General features: G+C 56.1%; 2 gene segments (V, D, J or C); both read left to right on the top strand.

Annotated features, from left to right (window-relative positions):
- The window catches only part of LOC308346153 (Ig alpha-1 chain C region-like), a 121,406-nt gene that overhangs the window by 36,268 nt on the left and 63,523 nt on the right, over window positions 1–21,615 (top strand).
- Window positions 1–21,615, top strand: part of LOC308346154 (immunoglobulin gamma-1 heavy chain-like) — a 59,493-nt gene that overhangs the window by 35,981 nt on the left and 1,897 nt on the right.

The following is a 21,615-nucleotide window of genomic DNA, read 5'->3' as shown; positions in this document are numbered from 1 at the left end:
TGTGCAGGATTAAAGTGAAAGACTGACATATCTACGATAATAGTCAGAAGCTTCAGTATCCCATTTCCAATAATGGATAGAACAAGACAGAAGGTAAGTAAAGAACCAGGATTTAGGGGCGCCTGGGTGGCTCAGTGGGTTAAGCCTCTGCCTTTGGCTCAGGTCACGATCTCAGGGTCCTGGGATCAAGCCCCGCATCAGGCTCTCTGCTCAGTGGGAAGCCTGCTTCCTCCTCCTTCTCTCTCTGCCTGTCTCTCTGCCTACTTATGATCTCTGTCTGTCAAATAAATAAATAAAATCTTTAAAAAAAAATAATAAAAATTAAAAAAAAAAAAAAGAACCAGGACTTGAACAACACAATAAGCCAACCAGATCACACACACACACACACACCACACCACCCAACAACAACAACAACACATACCTTCTTGTCAAGTGTACATGGGTCATTCTCCAGGTAGAACCATAAGTTAGGCCACAAATTAAGTCCCAATAGATTTTAAAAGGTAAATATCATACCGTATCTTCTCTGACTACATTGAGATAAAGGTGGAAATCTTCCCTTTTACAACAGTAAAAGTGAAAAATACATGCATACATACATTTGTGTAACTTAAACAACAGTCTCTTAAGCAACGAATGGATCAAAGTGGAAGTCACAAAGGAAATTGGAAAACTGTTAAGGATTAATGAAATTGAAAACAGAGTTAAAAGGATCTTGAGAGAATGCGACAAGCAGCAATACACCAACACATTGGATAACCTACATGAGATGGATGAATTCCTAGAAGCCCACAACCTAAGACTAAATAATGAAGAAATGAAAAAACATGAAGAGGTCTATAACTGATAAGGAAATTGGGCCTGTTGATCAAAATACCAGCAAATAAAGCTCTGGACCTAATGGTTTTGCTGGTGTATTCTACCAAGTATTTAAGGAGAAACAAATCCTAATCTCAAACTTTTCCAAAATATTGAAGAGGAAGGAGCACTTGCTATTTGTCCTATGAAGCCAGCTTGACCCTTATACCAGAACCAAACACAATAAAGAAAACCACAGACCAACGTCCCTTAGGAACTCTGATGCAAAAATCCGCCACAAATACTAGCAAGCCAAATCCAGCAGCATATTTAAAGGATTATACACCAGGAAAAAGTGGGATACATTCCTAAAATGTAAGGATGTTTCAACATACAAAAATTGAACAATGTAATACACCACATTAACATAACGAAGGCAAGAAACACACATGATCACCTCAACTGATGCAGAAAAGACATTGGACAAAACTGAACACATATACACGACTTGAAAAACTACTCAACAAGCCAGGGAAACCAGGAAACGACCTCAACATATCAAAAGCCACATATGGAAAACCAGCAGCAAACATCATACTCAATGGTGGAATTCTGAGAACTTTTCCTCTAAAATCAGGAACAAAGAAAGGATATTCATTTTCACCACTTCTATGCAACATAATATTGGAAATTCCCAACAGGAAATTGGCAAAAATGAGAACCAAAGTCATCCAAATTGGAAAGGAAGAAGTAAAAGTATCTGTTTACAGAAAATCTGACCTTACATGTAGAAAACATGTAGATTTCACACACACACACACACACACACACACACACACACACACACACACAGTGTTAGAACAATAAATTCAGTGAAATAGTAGGACACAAATTCATCACAAAAGAACTAGTTGCATTTCTACACACTAACCATGAACAATGTGAAAAGGAAATTAAGAACACAATTCCATTTGCAATAGCATCAAAAAGAAGAAAATATTAGAAATAAACTTAACCAAGAACATAGAAGAGTTATACAGTAAAGACTACAAGCCATTGCTGAAAGAAATTTTTTTAAAACCTTAAATAAGGGGGTGCCTGGGTGGATCAGTGGGTTAAAGCCTCTGCCTTTGGCTTGGGTCATGATCCCAGGGTCCTCAGATTGAGCCCCGCATCGGGCTCTCTGCTCAGCAGGGAGTCTGCTACCCCCTCTCTCTCTCTGCCTGTCTCTCTGCCTGCTTGTGATCTCTGTCAAATAAATTTTAAAAGTCTTTAAAAAAAAATACCCACCACCAGGCTCACCCAACCTCCCACCCCCAGCCCCTCCAAAACCCTCAAATTGTTTCTCAGATTCCACAGTCTCTCATGGTTTGTCTCCCCTTCCAATTTCCCTCAACTCCCTTCTCCTCTCCACCTCCCCACGTCCTCCATGTTATTCCTTATGCTCCAAAAGTAAGTGAGACCATATGATAATTGCTCTCTGCATGACTTATTTCACTCAGCATAATCTCTTCCAGTCCGGTCCATGTTGCTACAAAAGTTGGGTATTCGTCCTTTCTGATGGAGGCATCATACTCCATAGTGTATATGGACCACATCTTCCTTATCCATTCATCCGTTGAAGGGCATCTCGGTTCTTTCCACAGTTTGGCGACCGTGGCCATTGCTGCTATGAACATTGGGGTACAGATGGCCCTTCTTGTCACTCCATCTGTATCTTTGGGGTAAATACCCAGCAGTGCAATTGCAGGGTCATAGGGAAACCCCATTTTTAATTTCTTAAGGAACCTCCACACTGTTCTCCAAAGTGGCTGCACCAACTTGCATTCCCACCAACAGTGTAAGAGGGTTCCCCTTTCTCCACATCCTCTCCAACACACGTTGTTTCCTGTCTTGCTAATTTTGGCCATTCTAACTGGTGGAAGGTGGTATCTCAATGTGGTTTTGATTTGAATCTCCCTGATGGCTAGTGATGATGAACATTTTTTCATGTGTCTGTTAGCCATTTGTATGTCTTCATTGGAGAAGTGTCTGTTCATGTCTTCCGCCCATTTTTTGACGTGATTATCTGTTTTGTGTGTGTTGAGTTTGAGGAGTTCTTTATAGATCCTGGATATCAGTCCTTTGTCTGTACTGTCATTCGTGAATATCTTCTCCCATTCCGTGGGTTGCCTCTTTCTTTTGTTGACTGTTTCCTTTGCAGTGCAGAAGCTTTTGATCGTGATGAAGTCCTCAAAATTCACTTTCTCCTTTGTTTCCTTTGCCTTTGGAGACATATCTTGAAAGAAGGTGCAGTGGCCAATGTCGGAGAGGTTACTGCCTATGTTCTCCTCTAGGATTCTGATGGATTCCTGCCTCACGTTGAGATTGAATACGTTTTATTTCTCTTTGTTGTCTGATTGCTATTTCTAGGACGTCTAATACTATGTTGAACAAGGATGGTGAGAGTGGGCATCCTTTCGTGTTCCTGATCTCACAGGGAATGCTGTCAGCTTTTTCTCAATGAGGATGATATTTGCTGTGAGTTTTTCATAGATAACTTTTGTGAAGTTGAGAAATGTTCCCTCTATCCCTATACTTTGAAGCGTTTTAATCAGGAACGGATGCTGGATTTTGTCAAATGCTTTTTCTGCATCAAGTGAGAGGACCATGTGGTTCTTCTCTCTTCTCTTATTGATTTGTTCTATCACATTGATTGATTTGCAAATGTTGAGCCATCCTTGTAACCCAGGGATGAATCCCACCTGGTCAGGGTGGATAATCTTTTTAATGTGCTGTTGGATCCTTTTAGCTAAGATCTTTTTGAGAATCTTGGCATCCATATTCATCAGGGATATTGGTCTGAATTTCTCCTTTTTGGTGTGGTCTTTGCCTGGTTTGGGGATCAAGGTAATGCTGGCTTCATAAAAAGAGTCTGGAAGTTTTCCTTCTGCTTCAACTTTTTGAAACAGCTTCAGGAGAATGATGTCGTTTCTTTTTCGAAAGTTTGGTAGAATTCCCCAGGGAATCCGTCAAGTCCTGGGCTCTTGTCTTTTGGGAGGTTTTGATCACTGCTTCAATCTTGTTACTAGATATCGGTCTATTCAGGTTGTCAATTTCTTCCTGGTTCAATTTTGAAAGTTTAAAGTTTTCCAGGAATGCATCCATTTGATCTAGGTTGCTTAGCTTATTGGCATTTAACTCTTGATAATAACTTCTGATGATTGTTTCTACTTCCTTGGTGTTAGCTGTGATCTCTCCCTTTTCGTTCATAATTTTATTAATTTGAGCTTTCTCTCTTTTCTTTTGGATTAGTGTGGCCAATGGTTTATTGATCTTATTGATTCTTTCAAAAAACCAGCTTCTAGTTTCATTGATACGTTCTACTGTATCTCTAGTTTCCATCTCATTGATCTCTGCTCTAATCTTGATTAATTCCCTTCCTGTGTGTGGAGTTGGCTTCATTTGCTGTTGATTCTCCAGTTCTTTAAGGTGTAGAGACAGCTGGTGTATTCTGGATTTTTCAATTTTTTTGAGGGAGGCTTGGATGGCTATGTATTTCCCGCTTAGGACCGCCTTTGCTGTATCCCATAGGTTTTGGAGTGAAGTGTCTTCATTCTCGTTGGTTTCCATAAATTGTTGAAGTTCTTCTTTGATCTCCTGGTTGATCCAAGCATCCTTAAGCAAGGTGGTCTTTAGCTTCCAGGTGTTTGAGCTCCTTCCGAACTTTTCCTTGTGATTGAGCTCCAGTTTCAAAGCATTGTGATCTGAGAATATGCAGGGAATCATCTCAGTCTTTTGGTATCGTTTGAGCCCTGATTTGTGACCCAGTATGTGGTCTATTCTAGAAAAGGTTCCATGTGCACTTGAGAAGAATGAGTATTCTGTTGTTTGAGGGTGGAATGTTCTGTATATATCGATGAGGTCCATCTGGTCCAATGTGTCATTCAATGCTCTTGTTTCTTTATTGATTTTCTGCTTGGATGATCTGCCTATTACTGAGAGAGGTGTGTTAAGATCCGCTACTAACGTATTCATATCAGTATGACTCTTTCTCTTGATTAACAGTTTTCTTATGTAACTGGCTGCTCTCCTATTGGGGGAATAAATATTTACAGTTACTAGATCTTCTTGGTGGATAGTCCATTTAAGAATTATGTACTGTCCTGTATCTCTGACTACCATCTTTAGTTTAAAATCTATTTTATCTGATATGAGAATCACTACCCCAGCCTTCTTTTGAGGCCCATTGGCATGAAAGATGCTTCTCCATCACTTCACTTTCAGTCTGGGTGTATCTTTAGGTTCGAAATGCGTCTCTTGTAGACAACATATGGATGGGTCCTGTCATTTTATCCAATCTGCAACCCTGTGCCATTTTATGGGTGCATTTAGGCCATTCATTTGAGAGTGATTGTTGAGAGATATGTTTTTATTGACATTGTGTTACCTGTGAAGTCTTTGTTTCTATAGATATTTTCCATATATTTCTGTTCAATTATATTCTTGGGGTTTTTTCCTCCTTTATAGAACCCCCCTTAATATTTCTTGTAGTGCCGGCTTGGTGGTCACATACTCTTTTAAACCTTGCCGGTCTTGGAAGCTCTTTATCTCTCCATCCATTTTGAATGTCAGTCTTGCTGGATAAAGTGTTCTTGGCTGCATGTTCTTCTCATTTAGTGCCCTGAATACATCTTGCCAGCCCTTTCTGGCTTGCCAGGTTTCTGTGGACAGGTCTGACGTTATTCTGATGGACCTTCCTCTGTACATAAGGAATCTCTCCCTCCTAGCTGCTTTCAAGAGCTCCTATCTAAAATTATGATTCCTCATTTTCACAATCAGGTGTCTTGAGGTCCTTCTAGATTCTATGATCTTGGGGGAAGACCTTTCTGCCTTTAGAACATTAACACTGGTTCCATTTGCCAGATTGGGAAAATTTTCATGGAGAATTTATTCAACTATATCCTCTAGTCTTCTTTCTTTCTCCTCCCCCTCAAGGACCCAATAATTCTGACATTGGAACATTTCATAGCATCACTTATTTCCCTAATTCTCTATTCATGGCTTCTAAGCTGTTTGTTCCAGGTCTCCTCCTGATCTTTTTTCTCTATCAGTTTGTTCTCCAGATCAATAATTCTATCTTCTGCCTCAGCTACCCTAACTTTTAGAGAATTTAGATTAGATTGGAACTCATTGAGAGCATTGTTTACATCATCCCTGGTGGCTTTCACTTCTGCCCTAATCAATTCCATTTGTCATCAAAGGCTTTCTTCACCCTAGCCATTGCCTTGATAATTGTTAGCCTGAATTCCCTTTTTGACATACTGTTGATGTCCATATCCAATAGCTCTGAAGGAGAGGGCCCAGTCTCTGAATTGTTCTTCTGTTGGGCATTCGTCCTCCTAGTCATTTTGGTGACAGATGGCTGAACGGATGTGTAGCTGAATGTATCGACTGTGGTGCAGGCAAGGTGCACCCTGGAATGCTTCGGAGCAATCAAGAGTCCCCACCAAAAAGAGATAAAAAAGAAAAAGAGAGAGAGAGATGGGAAAAAAAGAAAAAAGACCCAGCCAGAATGGGCCCCAAAGGTAAGGTTTATAAAGTATACCAACAAAAACAGACAAACAAAAAGACCGACAAAAGTAAATGACAAGAAAAAAAAAAAAAAAAAAGAACCCAGCCAAAATGAACCCCAAGTATAAGATTTATATACGACCAGAACAAAAACAAATACACAGAAACACTGACAGAAGAAAACGATGGGAGGGTGGTTATAAATTCTCAGTGTGGGCAAGGACGGTTATTTTGATTCTTCTAGGATGTTTCTTGATATCTTTGTTAAAGGACTCAACTTTCCTGAGATAAAGGGGAGTTAAAACTGGTTTTTATATTGGGGTAGTATTGATTGGGAAAAGAGGATTACCTTGAAGCTTATCTCTATATGAATATTTTTAAAAAATAGAAAAGCAAAAAAAAAAAAAACCAAACCCACAGGTATATGTATCCAAAAAGTTCAAGTTAAAAGGTTATTATGGAATTTGTTGTACTAAACACCTCATTGTGATGGTAAATAGGTTAAAAAATTACTTTAAAAATTGAAAAGAATGAGGATAGTGGGAACGAATTAAAAATAAAAGTTGTATCTATGAAGTAGTGGTGGTTATTCTCTTGTCTTTTTTTTTTTTTTTTTTTTTTGGTTGGCTTTCTGGGCGAGGGGCCTGCTGCATGGGTTTTCAGGGAGTCTTGCTAGAGTTGAGTCCTCCTGCTCCCTATCAAGGGGCTGGACTCTGAGGAAACCGGTTTTTCAGGCTTTTGTTCTCTGGAGGTTTGGGGGGTTTTGTTTTTGTTTTTTTCTCCCCTTGGCAGCTTTTGGCAGTTCTTTGTGGGTTTAGAGGAAAGCAAACTGCACCCAGACCTCCCTCTCAGAGAGAAGCCTCAGTCTGCTCCCCTCTGGGTGCTCCAGAGCACATAAATTCCCCCCCGTCGCTGGCAGAGCACGTCCCCAGTCACAGTCTCAGGGGTCACAGGAGCTCCCCCTTGTACCCCGGTGTTAGCAAAACCAGGAGAAGTACTAGTCCAGAGAGCTGGCTTCAGCGACTGCCTCTGCCGTGGCTGTCTGGGCAGGTCCAGACCTCCAGAGAGGTCCCAACCAGAGACGGCACGCTGAGATTTTCATGCTGGCCCGGGCTGGGAGTGTTCAGACTCCTGGCTGGTCCTAGAGAACAATGGCTGACACCTGCACGGCCTCGCTCAGGGGAGGGGGTGGAGTGTGACTCAGACCCCGGTAGCGCAGCGCACACACGGAGTGCAAAAGGCTGTGGTTCTAGAGAGCGTGGCTGGCGTCCACACCAGACTCTGTCACACAGCTGCCACCCAGATGCTCTCACGTGTGCTGGTGGCTCAGGGACCAACACCTGGCTTCTTCACTGCACTGTCTCTGGCTCAGCACCAGGGGTAGCCATCCTGGGTCCGTGCGCTTAAGTCCCTGTCCCTAACCGCCCTGATTCCACCAATTTCCTCCCATGATTCTTTGCTCTTTTAGAGTGCTTTCAATCAGACTCCAAGTTAATGCTGGTCCCCAATCGCAGGGCACTCTCGTATTGGGGTATTCCTTTCCAATGGGTCGCTTCTGGTGGCTCCCTTCCCCCTTTTGTTTATCTTCCGATATCAGTCCGACGTTCCCACTCCACTTTACCTGCCCACTGGCGTCTTCTGCCCCCGTAGAGATCCAGAAGTGTATCATTCTAGTCTCAGGTTGATTTCGTGGGTGATCAGAGTTCTTTGGTAGATAATCAGCTCACTTTAGGGGACCAGTTGAAACAGCATCTCCTACTTTTCTGCCATCATGCCCCCCCCATAAGAGACTCTTAATCTCACAAAACAAACTGAGGGTTGCTGGGCGGAGGGTGAGGTTATAGACATATGGTTGGGTTATAGACATTGGGGAGGGTATGTGATATGGTGAGCACTGTGAAATGTGTAATATGATTCACAGACCTGTACCCCTGTGGCAAATAGTACATTATATGTTAATAAAAATAATTAGTAAAAAAATATTAACCATTCATTAGAATTCAAAAAAATAAAATAGAGTCAAATTTCACAGCATACAAATTGGTCATGATTTCTTGGCTATGACACAAAAGACACAAGCAACAAAAGAAAAAATAGCCAAATCGGACTTCCTAAAAAATTTTTTTTAATTTCGTGCATCAAAAGACACCATCAACAGAGTGACAAGTCTAGCCATGAAATGGGAGAAAACATTTGCAAACCACATACCTGATAAGGGATTAATGTCCAGGATGCACAGAGAACTCTTAAAAGTTTAAACAAAACAGCAACAACCTATAGCAAAAATGGGCAAACGGCTTGAACAGACATTTCTCCAAAGAAAATACCCAACCAATCAGTAAGCTCATGGAAAGTTCCCCGATATCAATAATCATTCAGAAAACGCAAACCAGCACTACAAGGAGATCCCACCACATACACGTTAGGATGGGTACTGTTTTTTTAAAAAATAGATAGTAACAAATGTTGGTAGGATATGGAGAAAATGGAACCCTTGTGCACTGTTGGTGGGAATGTGAAATGAAATAGCCATCGTGGTAAAGAGTACGGAAAGAAAAAAACAAAAATAGAAATACCATAAGATCGACCAATTCCACATCTAGTATGTGTCAGGATTGAAAAGAAGAGTCTTGAAGAAATAACTGCACACCCACATTCATAACATTATTCGCAGAGCTTAAAACGTGGAAGCAATCTAGGCGTCCCCCAGCGGATGGCCAGCTGAGCAAAACGTGTCTGTACACACAACGAAGTCGTAGCCCACCTTAAACAGGAAAAAATCCTGACCCACGCTACAGCACGGGTGAGCCAGGAAGACACTACGCTGAGGGACACAGCCGTCGGAAGGACCGATTCTGCATGATCCCTCCTGCATGTGGTCCTCAGAGTAGTCAGTCACAGAGACAGGGAGTGGGACTGCAGGGGCAGTGGGGGTGGTAGGAATGGGGGAGTTATTGCTTCAGTTTTTTGAGATTTAAAGAGTTACGGAGGTGGGTGATACTGATGGTTTCACAACAGTATGGATGTATTTAATATCACCAGTACAGTACGCTTAAGAAGGTTTAAGATGCTAAATTTGCATATTTTACCACAATAAACACATTTTTAAATTTAAATTCAATTAGCCAACATGCAGTACCTTGTTAGTAATAAACATGTTTTTTAAGCAGGGGAAACCAGGAGAAACCTGTAGCCCACAAAGAAAGTGGCAGTGCTTCAGGAAAGTCTGAAGCCCTCGTCTGCCTTACCCGGAGAAGAAAGCAGTGACCTTCGGAAAGGAGCTACAGGTCTGGCTGGCCCAGGACCCAGACGAGTGGACGGGGGTCTGGGGGAGCTGGAAGAGCGGCCACTCCAGCTGAACAGAGTGAGTCTGTGCCTGGAAAAAAGAAAGAAATCGGTTAATACACACATGAATGTCATACAAAATAAGGGACCATCCTAGAATTGCACCTGCCACCCTCCCTCAATCCAGTCTTCTCTGTGGGGTGCTCGTGGTTCACACACACATGCCCCAGGACTCCAAGACTCGTGCCAGGTACTCAGGTCACAAAGGGGACATAGTCCATGACCTTAAGATACGTGAGACCGTGGGACGGTGGTCCAGATGTTTTCTTTTTTAAAGATTTTATGTATTTATTTGAGAGAGAGAGAGAGAGAGAGAGGGAGCCGGGGAGGGGCAGAGGGAGAGCCAGGCTCCCCACTGACCAGGGAACCCGATGCAGAACTCGATCCCAGGACCCTGAGACCATGACCTGAGACAGAGGCAGACACTTAATCAACTGAGCCCCCCAGACACCCAAGAGATGTTTTCTTACTCTGTAAACTTAGGTAAAAGCATTTTGCTGTGCATGGGGTGGCCTTGTCCTCACCAGACAGGGGCTGTGTCGTGTGTACCCAGAGGACAGGCCCTGAGCTCAGGGCTGCCCTCCCTCACCAAGCACTCCAAGCTGCTGTCCATGATTCTGCTTTTTGTTTTTCCGAGGCACCGTGATCTCTCTTAATACATAAATTTCAGTTTTTTATATAAGCATGTCCCGGGCTGCGTCCTGACATGCCCTCGGGGAGCTCTATCCTTCCCTCTCCTAGAGAATCTAAAAGTCTCGTTCACTCTGTGCGGACAGCCCGGGACGGGGCCACAGGGCAGGCCCAGGGGGACTCGATGGCCACGCTCTTCCGATGGGCACGGGCGCTCCACGCACAGGCTCCCAGGGCACAGCCTTCGGGGTGGGGGCACACCCTCCCATGGGCCTCCCAGCTCTGCTTCCGGGGTCACAGTGAGACCCGAGGAGGTTGCTGACACGGTTTCCGCTGGGTGTGGGGACCCGGGACACGGCTGCCCTCCAAACGCACACTTAGACATCAGATTGTTTTGAGCTGCTGGCACTTAAAAAGAACCGGACACGATTAAACTCCCGGACCCCTCCTTTCTAGCGGGAAAGGCAGTAGTTCCTGCCGGCACCAGGGCTCCCCACGCACGCCCCTTGCTCTCCAGAGCTCTGCTCCCGCCCCTCCGCCTGCCACGACCTCCATAACGTGTCTCTCCCCTTCTCTCGGAGGTCGCTGCAGCCCGAGTGACTCAGAGCCCTCACATGCTGCTCTCCCGAGGGCCTGCCTCTTCTTAGTCTGCTTGTCGGGGTCCAGCCAACGAGGCGAAGACCGGAGAGGGGGGTCCCTCCCGGCCAAGGCAAGCCCCTCCCTCAACCCTAAAGGAGTAGGAGAGGGGATGGTGCGAGACCTTCATGGGGAGTCCATACCGAGACCCCTTGAGGGGAGCCTGTGGGAGGGGCGGTGGGCAAGCCCTGGGCAGCCCCGCTGGGACAGAGCCAGGGCGTTCGCGGCCCCCTGGGTCGCGGCCCACGGGCAGGTCAGAGTTTGCCTGCGGGCAGGGCGGTGGTGCGGGCGGGGGACGTCAGCAGAGCCGGACACCTGGCGTGCGCAGTCTAAGGGATGAGCCCTGAGTCTGGGGGGCCCCAGCTGGACAGAGGCTGGGGGCCAGGCCTGTGCGAGCCGAGCGGCTGTCAGGATCATGGATGAGACTCCCGCCTGCGAGACCCCTGCCCCAGTGAAAGGCACAGGGCCCTAGGGGAGAGGCCACCCCTCACCGGAGCTCCTTTGGTGCCTCTAGAACACCCCGCGCGGAGGGGACGTGCGGTCAGATAAGACGACACCGCATGTTGCTTCCAAGCTGAGCTGGGGGGACGTGCAGAAGGACCCCAGGTTCCTGTTCACCCCCAACCTCTGGGGCGATGCGGGTGAACACGGAAGGTGCTGGAGGGACCGTGTGAAGCTGGCTTGACCACAGCCGTCCAGCCCCGAAGGCCAAGACCCACTGAGCCGCTCTGAAGTCAGGGGTCCGTGGGGTCTGCACACGGGGTCAGAGCCGCGCCGCGGGCTTCGGACACGGTGCTGACGGGGAAGCCGGACAGGGAAGCTGACGGCACGTCCAGCACAGCCTGGGAGTTACAGGAGAACGTTGCAGGGACAGCACAGGGCTCAGAAATCTCCCAACCACGAAAACGGGGCCCTTAAATTTGGTACTCATTTTTATTAGCACAAGATAAGCTCTGAAGTAGGTTTCCGTCCGACCCAACATCTCAAGTCCCCACAGAGCCAGAACAGCTCTCAATCTGGGCGCCCGTGAGGACAGCGGTCGCGGGCAGGGGTGCGTCCAGCAGACGCAGACCGGCGGCTGCCCTCCCACAGCCCCCCGTGCACCCGGGGGTTCAGGACTCTCGCCCCGAGGGGTGGGCTCCACTAAGCCACACGGGAGGTACGTGGTGCCCAGACGATCCTCACACCCGGAAAATGCTGGGCAAGGGTGTGTGGTGAGGAGCCGAGGACAGCGGGGCCACAGGGGACGACAGAACTCGGACCTGCCTTCGGCCGGCGGCCGCCCACAAGCGGCGGGCGTGGGATGATGGCGTCTGGTGTCTGCGCGCCGCTCCCACCTGAGCCAAGGGCACACCCCAGGCCCCCACGCTTCCTGCAACAAAGCTTTCCCACGGAAAGATATGCGATAGCGTCCGTGCGCGCGCTATGTGTACACCTTATATACACGCATGTAACATACGTGCTCTGGTCATTGCCGATGTGTGTGTACATACCACACGTGCGTCCCACGCGTGCGTAGACCAGTGCGTGCCCGCGGCACACACACGAGGGCCTCGCATGCAGGCACGTGGGCAGCAGAGGATGGACAGACGCGCACGCAGCGTCCACACGGAGAGAGCACGGGGCGCCCACAGCAACAGTGACCGCGCAGACGCGTGATCCAACGGGAAAGCGCTCCCACCCTCCGGATGCAAGTGACGGAGACCCGGTCCCTGCCAGGAGCCCTTCAGGAGGGGCGGCCTCCGCTGGCCCCGACCGGCGCTGGCTGAACGTCGCTGCCCGGGGCCGCCGAGGGAAGCGGGCATTTCCCGCCGTCGGGAGGACAGCGCGGGGAACCACCCTTCCCGGCAGGCCCCGGACCTGCGTGGGAGGCAGAGGCCAGGCCGCGGGGCTCGCCGGCTGTGCGCCCGGGGACCGGCCTCGGCCCCTCTGCCTGTCCCCGTCGCCTGTTCCACATTGCCACAGCTCTCAGAAGCCGAGAGACGCACACTCACAGCTGGCACTCATGGTGGCGGCCTGCTGTGTCTGGAGAGAGGAGGGCCCCAAGTGAGGCCGGGCAGCATCCTCGTGGGGCAGGGTGGGGGGCAGGCAGCCGTTGACAGAGGGGATCGTCCCCAGAAAAGCACCTCGGCGCAGAGTGGGCTCCCCAGGACCAGGCAGGGCGGCAGAACAGCAGGGAGTCTGCCCAGTGACCGCTGTGCTCGGCCCCAGGGACAGGACTGTGAGCTCCACCCACACGCCCTGGTCCTCACAGAGGGTCACACAGCGGAGCCGACACACAAACTGCCAAGAAACGTCCCAGGGCCCTGCCTGGAGGTCTGTAGTGAGGAGCCAGCCAGGGGGTCCCTGACCCACTGAGCGTAGCGGGCCTCCAGGGACCTCAGGCCTCAGCGCCTCGGGAAGCCGGCCGTGGTCCGCCAGGCACTACCGGCGTTTACATGCATCTGATTTCCCGGGAGGGGTCGACTCCGTCCACCGGACTCCAGCCTGCAGACGCACTGGGCAGGGTTAGGCTTAGGGTGGGTCCTGGCAGGGCTGACCCACCCTGGGAGCTGCCACCACCACGACGTGCGGAAGGTAAAGCCGGTTGTCTGTGGCCTACCGAGGGGTCCCCTGCCGCTGCCAGATCCAGGTGGTGGCGGGGGGCGGGGGTGGTGGGCTGCAGCGACCCCGAGCCAGGGCGAGGGCCCGGCTGGCATCCCGTGCTGTCCCGTAGGGCCTGCTGCACGATGACCCCTCGGGCTCTGACATGTCCGTTCCGGGGGTGCCGTCTGGGAGCACTTTCAGAGCCTGTCCTTTGCCTTGGAACCAAGGTGAATATTCCTCAGAGCCAAACCCAGAATTTCCACACAGGCAAAGTGCATAGCCTCACCTGCTTTCTTGCGAAAGGTCATTCTGGAGAGATCGGACCCTGGGAACTGGGCTGGGGACACTGTGTAGTCTCTGACGAAGACGGCGCACGGCCACGCCCTCAGCAGCCAACTCAGCCTGCCCCGCACGGTGACCAGGGATAGCAGGGCCTGGCACCAAGCTCATCGAGGCGGGTCATCCCACCGGACGTGCCGCAGATCCTGGTGCTCCGAGAGCACCCACAGGCCGCGCTCCGGCCGGCGGAGTGGGCCACAACGTGGCCAGGAGCATGGCCGGGCTCTGCGGCTGGCCGCCGTCACAGGGGGCCGGGCTGCGCCAGCCAGGGCCGTGGGGAGGCTTCACCTGGGACAGGTCCGCGGCAGGGTCCCCACGACGCTCCCTGCACCACAACGGTGGCCACAGGCATTTTGCAAAGCAGCCACGGAGATACTTCTAGGACGACAGGCTTCCACCTCCGGCCTGCCCCACGCAGAGGGGCGTGACCCTCCCCAGAAGCCCAGGGGCTGTGTGCCTCTCTGGGGAGGGCAGTGCAAAATGAGCCACGGTCACATCTCTGAGGTCACGACCTGAGGAGACCTGGCTTCTGTTGGGACTCAGGCGCCAGGCCCCACGCAGCCATCCCGGGAATGCCAGTGCCACGCTGGGGAGTCCCCGGGGGGCCCAAGCCCCAGGCGCCAGGAGGAGCCTGGAGAGCGTGAGTGTGAGCAGAGCGGACCGGAGGGCTCTCCGCCCACAGATCCCTGACTACAGGCAAGAGCGCGGGCCCCGTGTCATGGGGCCCCCGCACCAACAGACCAGCATCTGACCCTTGGGCGGGGTGCTACTGGGGAGCCCCGAACCCAGGGCAATGACAGGGGATGCAGCACAAGCCCCCCCACCCCCACCCTCCCCCCTGTCTTCCAGGCTCCCGGCACTGCTGGAGGGGGGAGCTTACAGGGCTCCCAGGGGTCCCCGTCCAAGGCCTGCCGTGGTGGTAAGGGACAGCCCTGGGCTGCACACTTGGTCCTCCAAGACACAAGAAACGGAGGGTTCCTGTCCTCCAGCATGGCCGCTGAGCCTCAGCCCACATGGCAGGAGGGCGCTGCACACTGTCCCTCAGGGAAAGGGGAGCATCGATCTCATGACCACCGGGAACTCTGTCCCTGCACTTAAGACTTCTCTGTCCTTTACAGCACAGGTGTGGTGGGGACACTAGCTTCCCTCCGACAAGGGACAGAGCACCAGCCTTCAGACGGAGCTGGCCCATGGATGATGGAACAGGAGGACGGCACTCTAGGTGGGGGGCATCTTGCCGTGTGGACAGGACAGGCGTGAGGCTGGTCCGCAGGTATGGGTCAGGGGCCACACTGCAGGCTTGCGGGGGCACAAGGAGGAGCCCGGCAGGGCTGGGGGCACCTCAGGGCTCAGCGGAGAGCAGGTTATGCTGGTCTGCCCGGGAGCAGGCAGCAGGCATTTCCCCGCAGGAGGCAGAGAGCGACGGGAACATGGGCAGGGTTGGGGGGAGGGGAGGTTCCTGTGCTCTCCCTTGGGCCCCCGGGCACCCACCACACCCAACCCCCGCACACCCACGTGGGACAGCCTCAGCCGTGTCTGGAGGTCCCCTGGCTCCTCTGAGACAGAAACCACCCAGAAGAAAAGGGAACTTCAGGAAACAAGCCATGCCCCTCAGTTTCGATCCTGTTCTGAGTCTTCCCAGGGCCGCCTGGAAGCTAGGAAGCAGGGCCGTGGGCACCGAGCTCAGCCACAAGGACGAGCGTGTGCCTGGGGCCGCGGCAAGGAGGAGGCAGGTGCAGGCATGAGCGTGGCTGCAGGGCGGCCGCTCGCACAGCTCCGGCCGTGGTGAGTGGGGTCTGCACGGAGCAAGGGCAGAGGGAGTGAGTGGCGACACCAGAACGGGCCGCAGGAGCGGAGGAGAGACCGCGCCCTCGGGACCCCAGGGGAGGCAGGAGCAGCTGAGCCAGCACAGGGCAAGGCAGGGGGCAGGCAGGCTGCCCACGGCCCATGGCCCAACCCCGGGCAGGGACGAGAGGGGCACGGGAAGGGAACACCCACGCCAACGCTGCTGGACGCACCAGACGCAGACAAAGGGGCGCCAGGACCGGCACCTTCAAGGATGGTGACGGGAGGTGGGCAGAGGCCTGAGGGTTGCCGTTCACCACCTGTACTGGGAGCCCGGCTGAGCCATCTTGAGTCACAGCAGGACCGATGCAAGGATGGACAGAGGGGTCTGAGGGGAGGACACGGGGCGGGGGGGGGGGCTGGCTCAGCCCCAGGGAGGAAGAGGCTCCAGGCTGTCCTGACCACCCAAGGGAGCCAGCCAAGTCCCAGGGCAGGGTCGGAGGTGTTGTCCACGGGGCCCTGGGCGGCCTCAGATGGCCAGCAGGTGAGAGCAGGACAAGGGGGTAGGGCTGCCATGGCTCCCATGTGCTGAGGCCCGGGCAGCAGCACAGGGGCTGAGCAGGGAGCTCAACGTGCTCCACGAGCCCAGGGGCTGAGGGTCAGAGGCCAAACCCGGGGTAAGGGTCTGGGACAGGCAGCATGGGCAGGGGCAGCCCTAGGGACACAGAAGTCTGGGACTGTGCTCCAGACCTGGGGGAGAGATCACAGGGCGCGTGGGGCAGAAGGCTGCTGTGGTCGATGAGTCCACGGGCCAGTGGCACAGCAGCTACAGCTGAGCAGGAACTGGGATGGTGACAGAAGCAGGAGGTGGCCCAGGACCTCAGGGGAACCGTCGGAGCTTGTGCAGGTGAGCAGGGGCAGGGGGAGAGCAGGAGAGGCAGTGGGGTGGCCCGGGGGCTCAGGCGACCAGGCAGAGCTTGTGCCGGTCAGCAGGGGCAGGGGGAGAGCAGGAGGGACAGTTGGTTGCCCGGGGAGCCCAGGTGAGCTGGCATAGCTTGTGCAGGTCAGCAGGGGCAGGGGTGGGGAGCGGGAGGGGCAGGGGGGTGGCCCGGGGGCTCAGGGGGGCTGGCAGAGCTTGTGCAGGTGAGCAGGGGCAGGAGGAGAGTCCGAGAGGCAGGGGGGCTGCCCCGGGGGCCCAGGGGAGCAGGCAGAGCTTGTGCAGGTGAGCAGGGCCAGGGGGAGATCAGGAGGGGCAGGGGTTGCCCCAGGGGCTCAGGAGAGCTGGCATAGCTGGTGCAGGTCGGGGGGGGGAGCGGGAGGGGCAGGGGGGTGGCCCGGGGGCTCAGGGGGGCTGGCAGAGCTTGTGCAGGTGAGCAGGGGCAGGGGGAGAGCAGGAGGGGCAGGGGGGTGCCCCGGGGGCTCAGGGGAGCAGGCAGAGCTTGTGCAGGTGAGCAGGGGCAGGGGGGCAGCAGGAGGGGCAGGCGGCTGTCCCACGGGCTCAGGCAAGCAGGCAGAGCTTGTGCAGGTGAGTAGGGCAGGGGGAGAGCACCAGGGGCAGGCGGCTGTCCCTGGGGCTCAGCGGAGCAGGCAGAGTTTGTGCAGGTCAGCAGGGGCAGGGGGAGAGCAGAAGGGGCAGGGGGTTGCCCCCGGGGCTCTCGGGAGCAGGCAGAGCTTGTGCAGGTTAGAGGGGCAGGGGGAGAGCAGGAGGGGCAGGGGGTTGCCCCTGGGGCTCAGGGGAGCAGGCAGAGCTTGTGCAGGTCAGCAGGGGCGGGGGGGCAGCGGGTGGGGCAGGTGGCTGTCCCACGGGCTCAGGGGAGCAGGCAGAGCTTGTGCAGGTCAGCAGGGGCAGGGGGAGAGCTAGAGGGGCAGGGGGGTGTCGGGGGCTCAGGGGAGCAGGCAGAGCTTGTGCAGGTGAGCAGGGGCAGGGGGAGAGCAGGAGGGGCAGGGGAGTGCCCCGTGGGCCAAGGGGAGCTGGCAGAGCTTGTGTAGGTGGCAGGGATAGGGGGAGAGCAGGAGGAGCAGGGGGGTGTCCCGGGGGCTCAGGGGAGCAGGCAGAGCTTGTCCAGGTCAGCGGGGGCAGGGGGAGAGCAGGAGGAGCAGGGGGGTGTCCCGGGGGCTCATGGGAGCAGGCAGAGCTTGTGCAGGTGAACAGGGGCAGGGGGGCAGCAGGAGGGGCAGGCGGCTGTCCCACGGGCTCAGGGGAGCAGGCAGAGCTTGTCCAGGTCAGCAGGGGCAGGGGGAGAGCTGGAGGGGCAGGGGGGTGTCGGGGGCTCAGGGGAGCCGGCAGAGCTTGTGCAGGTGAGCAGGGGCAGGGGGAGCAGAAGGGGCAGGGGGGCTGCCCCGGGGGCCCAGGGGAGCTGGCAGAGTGTGCAGGTGAGCAGGGGCGGGGGGGGAGCGGGAGGGGCAGGGGTGGTGTCCCGGGGGCTCAGGGGGGCTGGCATAGCTTGTGCAGGTGAGCAGGGGCAGAGGGGGATCAGGAGGGTCAGGGGGGTGCCCCGTGGGCCAAGGGGAGCAGGCAGAGCTCATGTAGGTGGCAGGGGTAGGGGGAGAGCAGGAGGAGCAGGGGGGTGTCGGGGGCTCAGGGGAGCAGGCAGAGCTTGTGCAGGTGAGCAGGGGCAGGGGGGCATCAGGTGGGGCAGGGGGGTGTCCGGGGGCTCAGGGGAGCAGGCAGAGCTTGTGCCGGTCAGCAGGGGCAGGGGGAGAGCAGGAGGGACAGTTGGTTGCCCGGGGGCTCAGGAGAGCTGGCAGAGCTTGTGCAGGTGAGCAGGGGCAGAGGGGGATCAGGAGGGTCAGGGAGTGCCCCAGGGGCCTAGGGGAGCTGGCATAGCTTGTGCAGGTGGCAGGGGCAGGGGGAGAGCAGGAGGGGCAGGCAGCTGTCCCAGGGGCGCAGGGGAGCAGGGAGAGCATGTGCCGGTCAGCAGGGGAAGGGGGAAAGCAGGAGGGGCAGGGGAGTGCCCCGGGGGCCCAGGTGAGCTGGCAGAGGTTGTGCAGGTCAGCAGGGGCAGGGGGAGAGCAGGAGGGGCAGGGGAGTGCCCCGGGGGCCCAGGTGAGCTGGCATAGCTTGTGCAGGTGAGCAGGGGCGGGGGGGGAGCGGGAGGGTCAGGGGGGTGCCCCGTGGGCCAAGGGGAGCTGGCAGAGGTTGTGCAGGTCAGCAGGGGCAGGGGGAGAGCAGGAGGGGCAGGGGGTTGGCCCGTGAGCTCATGGGAACAGGCAGAGTTGTGCAGGTCAGCAGGGGCAGGGGGGGAGCAGGAGGGGCAGGGGGTGCCCCGGGGGCTCAGGGGAGCAGGCAGAGCTTCTCCAGGTCAGCGGGGGCAGGGGGAGAGCAGGAGGGACAGTTGGTTGCCCGGGGAGCCCAGATGAGCTGGCATAGCTTGTGCGGGTGAGCAGGGGCAGGGGGAGAGCTGGAGGGGCAGGGGGGTGTCGGGGGCTCAGGGGAGCAGGCAGAGCTTGTGCAGGTCAGCAGGGGCGGGGGACGGGGGAGCAGGAGGGGCAGGGGTTGCCCCAGGGGCTCAGGCGAGCTGGCAGAGCTTATGCAGGTGAGCGGGGGCAGGGGGAGAGCAGGAGGGGCAGGGGGGTGTCCGGGGGCTCAGGGGAGCAGGCAGAGCTTGTGCAGGTCAGCAGGGGCAGGGGGAGAGCAGGAGGGTCAGGGAGTGCCCCAGGGGCCTAGGGGAGCTGGCATAGCTTGTGAAGGTGGCAGGGGCAGGGGGAGAGCAGGAGGGGCAGGCGGCTGTCCCACGGGCTCAGGGGAGCAGGCAGAGCTTGTGCAGGTCAGCAGGGGCGGGGGACGGGGGAGCAGGAGGGGCAGGGGTTGCCCCAGGGGCTCAGGCGAGCTGGCAGAGCTTGTGCAGGTCAGCGGGGGCAGGGGGAGAGCAGGAGGAGCAGGGGGGTGTCCCGGGGGCTCAGGGGAGCAGGCAGAGCTTGTGCAGGTGAGCAGGGGCAGGGGGGCAGCAGGAGGGGCAGGCAGCTGTCCCACGGGCTCAGGGGAGCAGGCAGAGCTCGTGCAGGTCAGCAGGGGAGGGGGAGAGCAGGAGGGTCAGTTGGTTGCCCGGGGAGCCCAGGGGAGCTGGCATAGCTTGTGCAGGTGGCAGGGGCAGGGGGAGAGCAGGAGGGACAGTTGGTTGCCCGGGGAGCCCAGATGAGCTGGGATAGCTTGTGCAGGTGAGCAGGGGCAGGGGGAGAGCAGGAGGGGCAGGGGGTTGCCCCTGGGGCTCAGGGGAGCAGGCAGAGCTCGTGCAGGTCAGCAGGGGAGGGGGAGAGCAGGAGGGACAGTTGGTTGCCCGGGGAGCCCAGGGGAGCTGGCATAGCTTGTGCAGGTGGCAGGGGCAGGGGGAGAGCAGGAGGGACAGTTGGTTGCCCGGGGAGCCCAGGGGAGCTGGCATAGCTTGTGCAGGTGAGCAGGGGCAGGGGGAGAGCAGGAGGGGCAGGGGGGTGTCCCGGGGGCTCAGGGGAGCAGGCAGAGCTTGTCCAGGTCAGCGGGGGCAGGGGGAGAGCAGGAGGAGCAGGGGGGTGTCCCGGGGGCTCAGGGGAGCAGGCAGAGCTTGTCCAGGTCAGCGGGGGCAGGGGGAGAGCAGGAGGAGCAGGGGGGTGTCCCGGGGGCTCAGGGGAGCAGGCAGAGCTTGTCCAGGTCAGCGGGGGCAGGGGGAGAGCAGGAGGAGCAGGGGGGTGTCCCGGGGGCTCAGGGGAGCAGGCAGAGCTTGTCCAGGTCAGCGGGGGCAGGGGGAGAGCAGGAGGAGCAGGGGGGTGTCCCGGGGGCTCAGGGGAGCAGGCAGAGCTTGTCCAGGTCAGCGGGGGCAGGGGGAGAGCAGGAGGGGCAGGGGAGTGCCCCGTGGGCCAAGGGGAGCAGGCAGAGCTTGTGCAGGTGAGCAGGGGCAGGGGGAGAGCAGGAGGGGCAGGGGGGTGTCCCGGGGGCTCAGGGGAGCAGGCAGAGCTTGTGCAGGTCAGCGGGGGCAGGGGGAGAGCAGGAGGGGCAGGCGGCTGTCCCACGGGCTCAGGGGAGCAGGCAGAGCTTGTGCAGGTCAGCAGGGCGGGTGGGGCCGGAGGGACAGGAGCTGCCCCAGGCGCCCCGGGGACAAAGGCAGGACTCGCTGGCCGGAGCTCTGGGGCTGCTGGGCACCATCAGCAGCAACATACAGAGACCCTGAGGGCAAGAGCCTGGCGAGCATCCCTGCCCTCGGGGACAGTGGCCTGGCATCTGGGGCCCGGTGGACAAGGTAGGGTGGAAACTATGGCCAGGGTGGGAAGGTCTCTGGGGCGGAGGGCCCAGGGGTGGCCCCCTTTGAGGGGACGAGGGGAACCCGTTCTTTGGTCCAGGGGTGCGAGCCCTGTTCCGGAGGCTCGTGGGGACGAGGACCAAAGAGGTGGACGTGTCACAGCCGGTGGCGAGGCCCGGGGCAGCGGACCCAGTGGAGGAGAGGGCACGGGGCCTGACCGGAGCTTGACGCAGGGCAGCCAGCCTGGGGTGTGGCGGGAGGGGACCCAGGGCCAGAGGGGAGAGGCCTGGCTGGGACCAGGGCTCTGAGATGCCCCGAGGTGCTGCTCCCACGCAGGACAGGGCAGCCAGGGCAGCGCAAGGCTCCCCTCCATGCTGAGGGGCAACAGGCTCGGGAAAATGTCCGCTGAGGGGCTCCGTGGAGAGCGCGGAGCTGGACAGGCCCCAGAGCGGGGATGGCCCAGGCCGGGGACACTGGCCGGGCGGGCCCTCAGTGAACTCGGGAGGCCACGCCACGGAGGCAGGAGGAGGGTCCGGTGGGTTCGGGGCAGGGACGGGGCCCGGCGCCCGGCTGCTTGGGCTGCAGAGCTGACCCAGAAGACGTGGGGCCTGGAGGGGCAGGGGCAGTGGGTGGACGTTTCCGCTGGTCCAAGGCACACTCAGGTGGGGACAGCAGGGCAGTGGGCTCAGGGGGCCAGCAGGAGCCAGCTGCGAGCAGGGGCCACAGGTCA

Source organism: Martes martes (assembly GCF_963455335.1).
Source record: "Martes martes genome assembly, chromosome: 7".
Classification (NCBI taxonomy): Eukaryota; Metazoa; Chordata; class Mammalia; order Carnivora; family Mustelidae; genus Martes; species Martes martes.
The sequence above is the reverse complement of the archived record's forward strand: the minus strand, read 5'-3'. Positions and strand labels throughout refer to the sequence as shown.